General features: G+C 39.7%; 1 long non-coding RNA gene across 1 annotated transcript; it reads left to right on the forward strand.

The window, feature by feature from the left end:
* Positions 1-263: 263 nt before the first annotated feature.
* LOC111609693 lies at positions 264-2,913 on the forward strand. Its single transcript, XR_002753263.1, has 2 exons — positions 264-467; positions 2,595-2,913. It is a non-coding gene; the product is annotated as an uncharacterized LOC111609693 (long non-coding RNA).
* The last annotated feature ends 12,920 nt before the right edge of the window (positions 2,914-15,833 follow it).

A 15,833-nucleotide genomic window follows, 5' to 3' on the forward strand; every position in this document is an offset into this window, starting at 1 on the left:
ACACATTGAGTAACTGCAGCCTCACTTGATGTCACGTTATAGTCTGCAATTTATATGGAAAGTAATAAGAAGTCACATTTAACGTCATACATTAGCACAAACATCATAATTCCTTACAAACATTTCTAAATTGGCACCACAAAATCTGCAATTTTGACTGAAAAAAAACCACTAAAACAATCACAAAATCTGGGAAGAACAGCAATTTATTGATATTTTAGCTATTTATTGGGTTTTATCAAAACATTCTGGCGAAACCGGCCCTTTAAGAGCATTCAGGTTTTTGAATATGGCCCAAAATGAAAATGAGTTTGACATAAGGCTGAGGTTTCTGGGGACGAGTGTAAATACCAACACACTTGTGGAGTCAGCTGCCACCTGACAGAAGACGGCAGAAGACACCAGAGGTCGATCCCAGGAATGGACGATGACGGAAACTCAAACTGTGGAAGGAGAGCGGACACAAGGTAAGGATGGGGGTGGGAATCTGAATATTTACATCACAAGGCTCAGGCCTGGTTACCACTTATCGTGAACAAACCATTTGACATTCATTTCAGAGTACAAGCATCTCTAAAGCGGTGGTTCTTAACTCTGGTCTTCAAAGCAATCTGCCCTGCATGTTTTAGATGTTACCCTGCTATAATTTCAATTCGTGGCTGATTGACAAGTTTTTGCTGAACTGCAATCATCTCAGATGTCTTACATCACCTAAAACGTTCAGGGCAGGTTTGGGAAACACTGCTGTAAAACCACCTCCTAAAGGCTCCTGATTGTTCTCAGCTTGGGGTCAGATCTGTCTGTCTCCCTTTTCACACCAGAATTTAATCTGCCAGCAATTTTACTGAGTTTTCCAGCTAACCCTAAGGAAGAATTTTAAATAGCAATTATTATTATTTTGCTTTTCAATTTAAATGAAGCTTAAATTCATTTAAGCTTAAATTATCTGTAAGAGAGGCAGAAGAAACTCTTTGGATTATGAAAGTTGCAGACCTCTAGACTGTACCCTCTCTCTCTCTCTCTCGCCAAACACTGTTGATTGATCTGCTTTTGTGCTTCAAGAAATGAAATCTGATCTTCAGGCAGCCCTGTCTGCATTTCTGCAAGTTGAAACACAACCAAGTGGTTAAATAGGAGGACATGCAGCTTTTCTAAACCACTTTCTCCCAGGAGAGAAAAGGTCAGGTTGGTCAACTCCGTTAAATATTTAGCTTGTGTAGTAGTGGCCATTGTTTGCCAAACCAAACATCCAATGAAAGTCCCATCAAGCCACTATAAGGCACTTGGGTAAAATTTTTTGTACGCCGGCAAAAGAAGGTTCATTGTCCTAACTTGTTGATTGTTCTGGATGATTTATTTTTCCTATTTCAGCAAACAATTACAGAGTTCAAACTTTCCTTTGTTCTCATGCTGCCTCTCTTGCTCTGGTTAAAAAAAACCATAAGCCCCAAACCCAAATGCCTGCTGGTCCTTTACCAGGCCCCTACACTCATAGAAAGTGGGCTGACCCACCCTACTTCCTGTCTGAAGTAAGGTGGGCCTTACTTCAGACAGGCCCACTTGTCTGAAGTAAGTGGGCCTTCAGACAAGTGGGCCCACTTGTCTGAATTATTTTTCTTATTATATAAGAAAAATAATTAAACAAAAGATAAATAGAATAAACAATTATTAACCTGTACATTTACTCTGTAAATAATACAAAAAATAGAAATTTAAGAATAAAACTAACAAAATTCAAATGGATAAAGAAATAAAGAATAAATAGCTCCCACAGCTTATATATATATATATGTAACCCATGTTAATTTAACAAATATGAATTATAGCCTGTAGTACACTACATTGTCGATAGGTGGCAGTAAATGGTTTCAAGTAGTCTAAAACTACATTGATATGCCGCAGTATATGAACTAGAATAACCAGAAGATGAAACCGGAAGAAACGTTTTGTGGTCATTTTATTGACAAAACTCTGTGTTATTTTCAATATTTTTCAAGAGCTAGTTTTCATCTATGGTTGATTTTTCGATTCTTGTGTAACCGGACCCGGGAGAACTTTGTTTTTGATATTACATTTATTTGTTTTTTTGATGCGAATCTCCGGTGAGTTCTGTGCTATAATTTTCTTTGTTAGCTATCGATTAGCCACAAGCTAATATTTTGCTGTTATGTATTAAAAGTTATATTGTGATTTCATTTTACAGTTCAATGTTGAAAGGGAAAAAAAAACAATCGGAGATACTTGTTTATGATTAAGAATGTATGTTTTGTATGAAAATTAGCAATGCTTACGGCTAACTCTGAAAGGCTATTCTGCTAATATTGCGCCTTTTTTTTTCTTCTTGGAATACTGATACTGATGAGGTATCTAGTGACAGTGAGTTATTTATTCCACTGTGCGGAATTGAAGAATGCTAGAAAAAGATATGTCAATTCAGTGAATATTATGTTGTGATGTTTTGTTGAGCTAAAAGACAAAATTGGTTATCGCAGCTGTAAATTATTTTATTTACATGGAGTGAAAGATAAACATTCACTGAAATGACTTAGAATGGTGTATCACAAAATAGTAAAATACATTTCTGCTATATGCAGGTTGTTTTTTTTGTGTTGAGAGACATCGTGTGAAGAACGGCGAGCCAGGATCCAAAAGAGCAGATTGAGATTGTGTCCACTACGACGTCAAAGAAGAACCTTCTTCTGTTCCACTTGATCGGTGGGATTGCACATATTAACACTACCCGGGTAGCTACCATATAACATTCAGATCTGAAAACTGAATTGAACTGAAAAAAAAGAAAGGAAAAACTTTTGAACTCGACTGACTTGACTTAGGACTACCAAAAGGAAACATTGACTATTTTGTTCTGTTTCATTATTGTCAAATTGTGTAATAAATGTGTTTTGTTCAACACATTGTTTCCCTCGCTCCTCCTGAGTTGAACCTAGTTCTGATGCGCTATTTAATTGTAAAGATTAATAGTCACCGATTCCTTTGTTACAGGTGCCTTACCAGATAAGTACAAAGTCTTACATATATATATATATATATATATATATATATATATATATATATATATATATATATATATATATATATATATATATATATTTTTTTTTTTTTTTTTTTTTTAATTAAAAATTGAAGTCATAAGAAGAGTAGGGATATTCTGAGTCCAAGATTAAAGGGATTAAGATGGTTGCTATATAAAATTACTTTTCAAAGGGCAGCTTTACCAAGAGTTTCTTTAAAATATAACCATTCTAACAATTATCTTAAACTGTTACATCTGTTTTTGGGGCTGTGGGAGTTCAGTCAGTACTTCTCGCTGTGATTTTTGGTTTGTAAAGCAAAGACTGCCAGTGTTTATGTCAATGGTTTTATGCAGGAGTCTGAAATTTAACAATTCACTATGTTCCTCTAGAAATATAACTATTTTATAATTTTTGACAAAGAGCATGCTTCAGTGGAACTGTGATTCTACTGTGTAAGGAGAAAATTGACAGTTCAATGAAGCCACGTTTACCAAGTGGAGGATCCTGGTTAGAACTGAAAGCCACTTTAAGCTCAATGGTTTGTGTGAAAATGAGTTTATTAACCTTTGAGGGAGGATATTTTCTCCAGTTGTTGTTTGATTCTTTATTTTAAAGAGGCTGAGAATCACCTGTTGGATATTAAACACTTGATTTTATTTATATAGTGTCTAGCTCCAAAATGTTGTGATTAGAAAAGGCTGAACTAAAACTTTCCATGCAGTGGCTCTTTCTGATAAAGGCAACCACCCAGGGCGTTCTCATTCGAGGGCATGGGACAACGCCCCACGACCTTTGTCCTCTACCACCACCCAGGATTAACCTGTGGGGAGTGATTGACCGGAGGCGCCGGTATGGTTGTTCGCTTAGGGCACCTGACTGCCTCCGTTTCCATGTTATCAAATCACTTTCTAAGTTTTGCAACTTTAAAAGTGTGGTTAGACAATTTAATGACTGTCTGTAAACTCAGTGGGTTGTTTAAAAAAATATAGACATCATTTCTATAAATGTAGTTGTATATTGACTGCTGGTTACTTTCTCCCTCTTGTGGTCAAAAGGAAACAAGTGGTTGTTCTCTCCCGTCTATTAACGTGTTGCATGTTTCCTTTTCAACTTTCATAATGTGGATGGAAACAAATACAAAGATTTATTTTTTTGTGACTACATTAATTAAAGGGAGGGAGGATTAATCTCTTGTTGTCGTCATCAACAAACTCAAAGGCTGAATGTGAGAAAGTCTTAAATTAACAGGTGCACAAGACCACATTTTCACATGTCTCAATATTTTCAAATGTATTTATTTGATCCAAATCTTCCTTCCAACACTGATTTGTGGTCTTTAATGACAAAACAGGACCAGCCAAGTCATTAAAGCAACTGAACCTCCTGCACAGACAAATTAAAGCTACACATCATTCAAATGAACAGAATTAAAAATCAGACCACATTCCCTGACTTTTTTCTCTCCCTGTCTTGTTTCTCCTGCAGTTTAATCTGGTCTAGCTGGTCAGGATTCCCTCTGCTGCGAGCATCGCTTCTTCCACCAGAAGGTGGCAGTGATGGGCGCCGGCCCCTGTGGTCTGAGCAGCATTAATGTAATGCTGAAGGCTGGGTGTCAGAAAGAGAAGGAGCTTCTTAAAGAGACAAGGCGTCAAACTGCAAAGTCAAATTTCTTTGTTTCGATACATACAACCACTGGGTGCACCGATTGCAGTTTTCTGGCTGATGGCCAATTACCAATCTTTTAAAAAGCTTAACCTGCCGATTCCGATATTGGCTGATTCCAATTCTATTTTTTGTCTGAAATGCTGTTGAGTTGGCAACAGTGAGGTCACTGTTGATAATTGTAAACGTCCAGACATAAGTCGGTGGGCCGGTCTGTCAGTCAAACCTTTCTTACTGGAGAGCAAATGAGGACAGTGGTTGATTCTTAGGCCTTTGCCAAGCTAGATAAGATCGGTGGATAAGATCGGCTACATATGTAAAAATCGGTCAATCACCGATCTCCCAAAATTAAGGAAATCGGCTGGCCGATAAATGGGTGCACCCCTAGATGGTAAAATGGTTAATTTATTGTGCAATAAAATTGCACTATGTGCCTGGAATCACATAATACCGCTCTTTTAAACTCTGCAGAGCTTTCACCCATAAGGATCCTCAGTTAACTCCATGTTGGAGACTAATTTTCAAAGTAGGAAAGCCTAGAAATATTTTCTCTATTATGACATCTGGTCTATCATCACATCAATACGCATCTGTGGGAAGCAGATATAGCTGCGCATTACTAATAAGTTGTTCATCTTGGTCCTGACATTACACAAAACCATGTCAGTTATGGGCAAATGCACTCTAATTCAATCAATCTCAAACACAACATTTGGTACCTTCTGAGAAAGAAAAGAAGGGGAGACTGACAAAGAAAATAGAGCAGAAGTGGAACATAAAGAGGAAAAACAGAGAAAAAAGTTTTATCTCAAAGTGTGAAGACAGAAAAGAAAGAAAAAGAACACAAAGAGTGAAACCCCTTTTGCCATCTCACACAGAGAAATAAAAATTTGTGTAGTTACCAGGGAGGATGCTTTCATCCTGGTGTTTCTATAGCAACACTTACCATTTTACTGAGAGAAGATATTATTATGCAACGTGTAAGAAAAAAAACACAAAATGCTGAAAACAATTTGATAGGTGTGATGATTACATGTTTGTTGCACTAAAGCAAAAACCCATTAAGAGTAGACAATTTTATTTAAAGAACTAGAAAATTCCTGAAGAAATTTAACCGTGGCCTGCCAAAGTGTGCCCGTCGGTTTGGACCCAGTGTTCGGATGCTAAAAATTAGCATCAATGCTAAGAGAGAAAAAGATAATGCAAGGTAATATTATTGCACCGCCTATGGCGGTGCACTAGTGGAGGGCAGTGAAGTGCTAATGTTTATGCTAATGTTAATGTACTGCTTTGCTATGAAAGGCAGCGCACTAACTTAAGAGAGAAAGATGATACAGCCTAAACTTATTGCACCGCCTATGGCGGTGCACTAACCAGAGTGAAGTATTAAGGCTTTTATTTTGAAATTTTCAGTAAACTTCATTTTAAATGTCCAAACTAATCCCATGTGTAACAGCGATTGGGTTAAATCAGTTATATAATGCCCGAAAGAGCAATTACCTGATGTAAAAACTGTCAAGGCTTTTATTTGGACATTTTTATTAAGATTAATTTAAAATTGCCACACTAACCCTGTGTGTAGCAATGGTTGGTTAAAATCAGCTATAAAATGCCCAAAACACAAGTAGTTCTAAAGGCAGACTCATTCCTCCTCTGTAGTAACTGACAGTTCTGCCATGTTGTAGTTCTAACCTGCATGTTCTGCCATAGTTAGAACTACAGTGATGCGTTTTTGTAGTCCTAATCAGCTGCACTGCTCTGTCCTGTTCTTTGTTCTGTTGCTATGGTAATGAAGCCTGTCTGTCAGACACTCAGGGCTGACAGAATTCCATTTCTTTGAGCCAGCCAGTTTGACTGAAAAAAGCAGTCCTAACAACTCCTTCCCGTTCGGGAACCGTGATACGTACTTGAAAACCGTTTGAAGCATCTGAGAGGGCTATTTGTCGTCTCCGATAGTACCACGATTCATATTCTCTACCTCACTCGCAGTAATAACAGCGATGAGAGAAAGATGGTGTGCGCTGAGCTCAGAAATTGGAAGTCAATCTGTGACTATCCTCAGAGGGATATTGAGGCTTTTATCTTGAAATTTTCAGTAAGCTTCATATAGAATTGTTGTTTGGGTTAAATGAGTTATTTACTGGCAAAACAGCCAGTAGTTCTAAATGGCAGCTCTTAATTGCTTTTAATTGAGTGTTAGAACTAGAGATATGGCGTTTTTGTAGTCCTATCTATTAGCATTAGGTTAAAGGCTAAAGCTAATAGATAGGCACTATCTGCGCAAGCCAGTGCCTTAACCTGAAATAACAAGATAATGCAGGCTAATATTAGGCCCCAATAAAGAGACGTTCTATTGGGTGTGGAACAATAGGTGCCTGCCATGCAATGCATGGAGGCAGTGACTGACTTGCTTTGCAAGTCAGTGTTTTCAAGAAGGTTAGGGATGCAAATTTTCTAACCTTGAAATGTTGAAGATTTTAGAAATTTGGAATGAAGATGATGTCATGGAAAAGAGAACTTCCAACTACAAACACTTGTTTGGATTCTTGTTGGAAAGAAAGAAAATGGTTAAAATACCAGTGGAAACCATTTAAAAAAAAATAGTACTTAACAGTTGATTTCTTTTTACATAAAATCATGGTAAGTCTGGCTATTTTTAGACCAGGGGTCACCAACCTTTTTGAGACTGGGGGGCTACTTCACAGGTTCAGAGTAACACGAAGGGCTACTTGTTTGATACAGACATAAATTTTCTTTACAACAAAAATTCATTTAAGTAAATATGATTACATGCTGCCTGAGCATATTAATGTTAGGGACTATGCACAATAGTTATCAGTAAGGACAGCTATGGTTAATTGCTATATTGTGGTCAGACGTTTTTAGTTCAGAGTTTTAAGTTGGTGAGGTGGGGAACGCCGAAGCCTAAATCTTATAAGTCAATTTTCTTTTTCTGTGAGCTAAAAATGATGACTGGAGTTTGAACCACTCATCATTTGAACCTCAGGTTCTGCTTGAGCTTTTTACAGTGCGCGGTTCTGGCGGGTTGTCGGTTTATTAGCTTTTTTGTGATTTTGCGAACTGAACAGCTGACGGGTCACCTGCGGGCTGACACAAGCAGATGTCGAAAAAAAATGTCTGACAGATTGGAAGGTACAAAACTATCACTGCACCTGACCTGCAGGAGCACAACCACCTCTCCAACGCGCAAAAATCGGCACAAAACTAAACCACTAAAGCAGTGCACCCTTTTTTTTTTGTTTTTTACACAAACGATGCTAAATAATAAAGACATTGAAGCGAAGCAGTGAGATCCACGGAAAGAGGAGGATTGGTGGGATCTTAGAACTACGGGAGGTTCAAACTCCACTCATCATTTTTAGCTCACAGAAAAAGCAAACTGACCAATAAGATTTAGGCTTTGGGTGCCATTTGACCCCCACAGACTCACACTGATGTGCGCTACATACACTGCTCAAAAAAATAGAGGGAACACTTAAACAACACAATATAACTCCAAGTAAATCAAACTTCTGTGAAATCAAACTGTCCACTTAGGAAGCAACACTGATTGACAATCAATTTCACCTGCTATTGTGCAAATGGAATAGACAACAGGTGGAAATTATTGGCAATTAGCAAGACACACTCAATAAAGGAGTGGTTCTGCAGTTGGGACCACAGACCACTTCTCAGTACCTATGCTGTCTGGCTGATGTTTTGGTCAGTTTTGAATGTTGGTGGTGCTTTCACACTCGTGGTAGCATGAGACTGACTCCACAACCCACACAAGTGGCTCAGGTAGTGCAGCTCATCCAGGATGGCACATCAATGCGAGCTGTGGCAAGAAGGTTTGCTGTGTCTGTCAGGTAGTGTCCAGAGGCTGGAGGCGCTACCAGGAGACAGGCCAGTACACCAGGAGACGTGGAGGAGGCTGTAGGAGGGCAACAACCCAGCAGCAGGACCACTACCTCCGCCTTTGTGCAAGAAGGAACAGGAGGAGCACTGCCAGAGCCCTGCAAAATGACCTCCAGCAGGCCACAAATGTGCATGTGTCTGCACAAACGGTTAGAAACCGACTCCATGAGGATGGTATGAGGGCCTGACGTCCACAGATGGGGGTTGTGCTCACAGCCCAACACCGTGCAGGACGTTTGGCATTTGCCAGAGAACACCAGGATTGGCAAATTCGCCACTGGCGCCTTGTGCTCTTCACAGATGAAAGCAGGTTCACACTGAGCACATGTGACAGACGTGACAGAGTCTGGAGACGCCGTGGAGAGCGGTCTGCTGCCTGCAACATCCTTCAGCATGACCGGTTTGGCAGTGGGTCAGTAATGGTGTGGGGTGGCATTTCTTTGGAGGGCCGCACAGCCCTCCATGTGCTCGCCAGAGGTAGCCTGACTGCCATTAGGTACCGAGATGAGATCCTCAGACCCCTTGTGAGACCATATGCTGGTGCGGTTGGCCCTGGGTTCCTCCTAATGCAGGACAATGCTAGACCTCATGTGGCTGGAGTGTGTCAGCAGTTCCTGCAAGATGAAGGCATTGAAGCTATGGACTGGCCAGCCCGTTCCCCAGACCTGAATCTGATTGAGCACATCTGGGACATCATGTCTCGCTCCATCCAACAACGTCACGTTGCACCACAGACTGTCCAGGAGTTGGCGGATGCTTTAGTCCAGGTCTGGGAGGAGATCCCTCAGGAGACCATCCGCCACCTCATCAGGAGCATGCCCAGGCGTTGTAGGGAGGTCATACAGGCACGTGGAGGCCACACACAATACTGAGCCTCATTTTGACTTGTTTTAAGGACATTACATTAAAGTTGGATCAGCGTGTAGTGTTATTTCACTTTAATTTTAATTTTGTGGCTCCAAATCCAGGCCTCCATTGGTTAATAAATTTGATTTCCATTGATGATTTTTGTGTGATTTTGTTGTCAGCACATTCAACTTTGTACAGAACAAAGTATTCAATGAGAATATTTCTTTCATTCAGATCTAGGATGTGTTATTTGAGTGTTCCCTTTATTTTTTTGAGCAGTGTATAAGATGTTTTGGCACAAAAGTACTTTTTCTTCTCCATAATTTTGTTAATAGTAAACAGGGTTGGATAATAGAAATACAATAACTTTTCTTTTTTTAATTTAAAGGAAAATCTCTCAGTGCATCCAGCTGTACAGCTGCTGCTGCAACAATCCAAACTCTCAGTCACTTGTGGGCAATTTAGAATCACACAGAAAAGCTCCAAAAGGGAATCAAACTCAAAACTCTGAACTAAGAACTTCTGATCACATAATAGCAATTAGCCATAGCTGCCATGGTAAATTATTACTGATAACTACTATCAGTAGTCCCTAACATTAACATGATCAGGCAGCATGTAATCATATATAAATATATATGATTACAACACAATGTTTATAGTTTTCAAATGTTTTATGATTACCAGTCTCTAAAAGGTTGGTGACCCCTGATCCCCTGATCTAAGGAATCTGGGTGAATGGGAAAGACAACGGTATGCTTTAAACTTCTACTTTAATAATTCTGTATTTTCCACTTTTCCTTCTCTAATGTCTCCTCCCACTTAGTTAATTAAGAAAACAGAGAAATAAATATATGGTAAACTGCTCTAATATTCCCTAAGTAAACATGCTCTGATCTGCATCCAGAAGAGCTTAGAAAGTTCTCAATTAACTATTGTTCTATTGTCTTTTCTGCAAAGAAAATATCATAAAGCATAACTTATTTTAAATACTTCATGTAAATAGATGCACATTTAATATGCATGTCTTAAAAGTCTTAACTGTGACATTTGTAAAGCATTTCTTGAGGAAACAATGATAGTTCCCCTCTCTGCTGTCTCTATCCCCAAACATCCTGGTACCAGCAACCCCCCAAGCTCCCCTCTCTGCTGTCGCTAACCCCAAACATCCTGGTACCAGCAACCCCCCAAGCTCCCCTCTCTGCTGGCGCTATCCCCAACATCCTGGTACCAGCAACCCCCCAAGCTCCCATCTCTGCTGTCGCTATCCCCAAACATCCTGGTACCAGCAACCCCCCAAGCTCCCCTCTCTGCTGTCGCTATCCCCAAACATCCTGGTACCAGCAACCCCCCAAGCTCCCCTCTCTGCTGGCGCTATCCCCAACATCCTGGTACCAGCAACCCCCCAAGCTCCCATCTCTGCTGTCGCTATCCCCAAACATCCTGGTACCAGCAACCCCCCAAGCTCCCCTCTCTGCTGTCTCTATCCCCAAACATCCTGGTACCAGCAACCCCCCAAGCTCCCATCTCTGCTGTCGCTATCCCCAAACATCCTGGTACCAGCAACCCCCCAAGCTCCCCACTCTGCTGTCGCTATGCCCAAACATCCTGGTACCAGCAACCCCCCAAGCTCCCCTCTCTGCTGGCGCTATCCCCAAACATCCTGGTACCAGCAACCCCCCAAGCTCCCCTCTCTGCTGTCTCTATCCCCAAACATCCTGGTACCAGCAACCCCCCAAGCTCCCCACTCTGCTGTCGCTATCCCCAAACATCCTGGTACCAGCAACCCCCCAAGCTCCCCACTCTGCTGTCGCTATCCCCAAACATCCTGGTACCAGCAACCCCCCAAGCTCCCCTCTCTGCTGTCGCTATCCCCAAACATCGTGGTACCAGCAACCCCCCAAGCTCCCCTCTCTGCTGGCGCTATCCCCAAACATCCTGGTACCAGCAACCCCCCAAGCTCCCCTCTCTGCTGGCGCTATCCCCAAACATCCTGGTACCAGCAACCCCCCAAGCTCCCCTCTCTGCTGTCGCTATCCCCAAACATCTTGGTACCAGCAACCCCCCAAGCTCCCCTCTCTACTGTTGCTAACCCCATACTTACTTCCAGTGACCTGAAATTTTTGTCAGTAATTAAAAAATCCAGGGTGGCACCCAGTTCCTCAGCGTTCCCGAATTATATATGTCAACAAAAACACGCCCAACTCTCTGGAATATATTCGGTTTTGGTGTTTCTTCCTCCTGGGGTTGATCAATTTGTGGCTCAATCTTGTTTTTTTCCACCCTGGATTCCATTCTGTCTATCTTGATTTTTAAAGACACGATCTGCTTATTCAATTCCTCGTTCTCCCTAGTAACCCAGAGCAGTCTTTCAGTCTTTTCTTTTAAAGCATTTTCCGCATCAATTTTTGCCGTGGCCCGCTTCCGTTCTAGTTTTAATTTCAATTGTTGCATGTTGCAATAATCATTTTGCATTCCTTTAATTGTTGTCCTCGCTTCCTCCAATTCCAAATTAATTTTAACAATTTGTTTTTTATAAAACTGATTCGAATGTATGAGTAGGTTATTTTCTGCATGCCAATTTGCTGGGTCATCAGTCCTGTTCAGTCTCTCCAGTTTCCTCTTCAGAAGCTGTGCTATTTTCTGAAGCTGTTCATTTTCCCTGTTCAGCTTCACCTGGTTCTCTGAGAGACTCTCTAACTTTCTTAATATGAAATCTTTCTCCGCCATTGTTTCTTTCTCGTTCGAACCTTAAACTGCAAATGAATTTCTCTGTGGAATCTGGGAATACAAAGACAGTCACCAGTGATGTCACAAACAGGATGTGTGACATCACAGTTTGACATCATAGCCACAAGAAGTCTGTTGGGTGTGGGGGAAAAGGGGGGATGTTTTTTAGAAAAAAAAAAACTTTATTAACACTGTATGACGACAGAGAGAAACATTTGTTCTGCCTCAAGAATAAACAAATACAGATAAACATGTTCAAGAAAAAGAAAACGCTAAAGGGCTTCGGTTCCCAACTGTACATTCAAAGCAATACAGATTTCAATTGTTTTAATATCTATTTTTTGTCTTTGATAGTCGGGATATAAAACTTAACTTCATGGTAAAATGCAGCAAGGCATGGCTTCCCCTACCTGGAACAGTGAATATGATATTTAGCTAGTGACAATAAAGGATTTATCAGAAACTCTGAATTGTTGAGCTTCTAGTGAGGCCAAGTAAGAATCTTCCCATAACAGCATAAATTGTGCTTCTATGTTGTTGTGGATAAAGTCACATGTATTGCTAACTAAGGCTAGGCGCCTGACTACAAATATGGTAATAGGCAGTCAGAAAGGTTCGGCTGAGGAGCCCGAGTGTGAATAAAACACCAAGAGACATGTAGTAAGTTTAAGTTATTGTATTCAAGCTTACAGTTTTGCATAAATGTATGGACTAGTTCGGCAAACATCAAAGAAGCTCATAAACCGACGACCCACCAGAACCGCACACGGTAAAAAGCTCTGCCGGGATCCAAACAACCGCTCTTAGAACTACGGGAGGTTCAAACTCCTGTCATTCATTTTTATGTCGTGTCTCCCAGTCCTCCCTCATCGCCCCCTGGTGGTCCCAGTGCTCCCTTGTCCCTTCTCAAGTCAGTCACTGCTCTCCTTATGCATTGCTATGGGCAGGCCCCAATTATCTTGAGACATTTTATTTAAATTGAATGGAAACAAAAATCAAAGAAGGCAAAACGTATATATGTATCACCACATGCTTTTTGAGGAATTAGGAAGCAGAAAAAAGCTTCTGATCCCAGCAAACAAAGAGGGCTGAGACTTCAGAGAGGACCAGCAGCAAGTTCTATACCTATACCAACTTATACCAAGTTGTATTACCTATGCTGAAAAGTTTTCTAAAAAAAGACACACAGATGCAGACTATTCAGGCCATAACTTCTTCTGTTTGACAGTTTTTTTTTCCATAGTGTTTCACAGTTGTTGCTTTAAGTTTTATCGTGACTCTGCTTCTTGTCTTCTACATAATAAAGAGATAAATACATGAATAAGCAAATTAATAAAATTTGCATCACTTCACTAAGAGAGCAATAATGTTAACGTACAATGTTTTTTGTGAGCCATATGAGCCAAGAGCTGCCTGCTTTTTCCTATCTTTTACTCATGTTGGTTTATCTGACGCCCCATTAAAGGTAGATTCAAATGTGAAGTTAAAAATTTTCTGAAACATCAACTTCCGTCAAATCTATATGTAGGCTATTTCTCATTTGCAATACATCCTGTTACATACTTTGCACGTGCCTTAGAATGAATGATGTACAATTGACAGTGTGATGCCATCATTTTTTTTTCTTATGACATACTTAATTGTTGCTTGACCAATTAAATTTGAGCCAGCTGGCATTACAAACTAACTTAATTGTAATACAACTGGGATTGAATTGGAATGTATGTAACCTGTCTTTACAGCTAGATTGATTTGAAAAATTTGTTTCTATATGAAATAGAAATGTTTGTTTTGATATGTCTTGTTGTAAACCAGCTCTGTATAAATAAACTCAGTAATTTGACTACGAAACGTTGCCGTTTTAGGAAAGCAGACCGATGCAAAAAGGTTTATCCAAAACTTGAGGTCATCCATCATCGACGGCCTGCTTGTGTGCATCCATGCAGGCAAAATCACACTTGCAGCTCTTTAACTAACTGTGTCATGTACATGCGTGATTTAGAGACAGACTTTAAACAGAGGCACTCAGGATCATTAAACTCAGTGGATGCTGCGTTTTGCCTTTAGCACATCCCATGACAACACAATTTTGTCAACTCCTTTGCATAACCTTTTTTGTTGCTGTAGTAATTGCTGATTAAGAGTCTGTTAGAAAAACAAGAATAAGTCGAGTGTGGAGGTTGAAACTGAGAGACACCGTAAGAGGATGGCAAAGGAAAGAAAAGAAATTGATACCTCAATTGATACCTCTTTAGAAATGTGCCCCCATTTTGATTCTGACATGTTACATAAACCACCGTCTGGTCTGAAAAATGTCTTGAAAAGATTTCCGCTGAATCTATTGAAACAGAAACAGCACATAAAAACAGAGACAAATAAAGGAATTCAAGTTATGAGGGGATGTGAGGTAATGGGTTGTTTTTCTTGCTGGTCTGACTGAATTTTTAGAATGGAAAATAAGACAAAAAACTGAAGAAAAATAAATTAAAATACACCCTCAAGTCCCTCAAGGTCAACAGGAGAATCATCAGCTAATCACCAATGGTTGTTTATATCAATTAAATTTAATCATAACTGCCAGAGATTGAACATAGTTTGCTCACAAAAAACGACATTTGAAATTTATGCTTTTGTGAACTAAAAGTGCATACATACAGTACTTATAATACATCATATATCACTAATGAAGCCGCAGAAGCCCTTTGTGTCTGTTACAAGTGTAATTTAGTCAGGGTGAGACTCTAATATGAGAGAAGTAAGATAAAGCATTAGAAGGAGTCTGGAAAAGAAAAAAAGGAGTTTTTAAATAAATAAAATGGCACACATTGCAGTTCTTGTAACATCTAGGTTTTTTTCAAAATTCTGCTCAATGGTTTTGGCTCAAATAAGACTATAAAAATGTTGACATGCTGTAATTGTTTATATTGTCTGCTCTTTTTAAAGCAACCATATAATGACAACCCTTCTCACATCTACTATTTCCTTGAACTTTCCTCCACAGTTCTCTGAACTCCTTACAAGTTCAGTATATATTTATGAAGTTCCTTTAATCCAGTAAGACCCACTGCTGTAAAATCACATCTTTATTTCAAACTGCAAAAATTCCAAGTTTTGACTTTTCTATGTGTACATACTTGTGTACATATGTAAATTTTGTGCAACTTGTGTACATATGTAATTTTTGTGCAACACTACAAAGCAAAATACAGTGCTGCTTGAAAGTTTGTGAACCACCCGAATATGGTCATTATTTTCTAAAGAAAAATTATAATAATCATGTGAAATGAACATCCAAATCTCAAATTGTAAAGCAAACCTTCCAAATAAGGGAAACAAAGAAAAAAGGATACATGTTTTCATTATTTATTCAACAAAAGTATTTTATCTGTCAAAAAACTGAAAATCTGGAAAGTGCAAAAGTATGTGAACTCTTTCAGTTAGTACCTTGTGGCTCCTCCTTTTGCAGTCATTACTTCAACTAAACGTCTTCTATAACCACAAACGAGTGTCTCACATCTGCTTTATGGGATTTTTGTCCACTCCTCCTTGCAGATCTCTGCCAGTTGAGTGAGGTTAGGGGGACATCTGGCATGTACTGCCCGTTTCAGATCTTGGCACAGCATTTGCTCAGCTTTTTGG

The sequence above is a fragment of the Xiphophorus maculatus genome, chromosome 9 (assembly GCF_002775205.1).
Source record: "Xiphophorus maculatus strain JP 163 A chromosome 9, X_maculatus-5.0-male, whole genome shotgun sequence".
Lineage (NCBI taxonomy): Eukaryota > Metazoa > Chordata > Actinopteri > Cyprinodontiformes > Poeciliidae > Xiphophorus > Xiphophorus maculatus.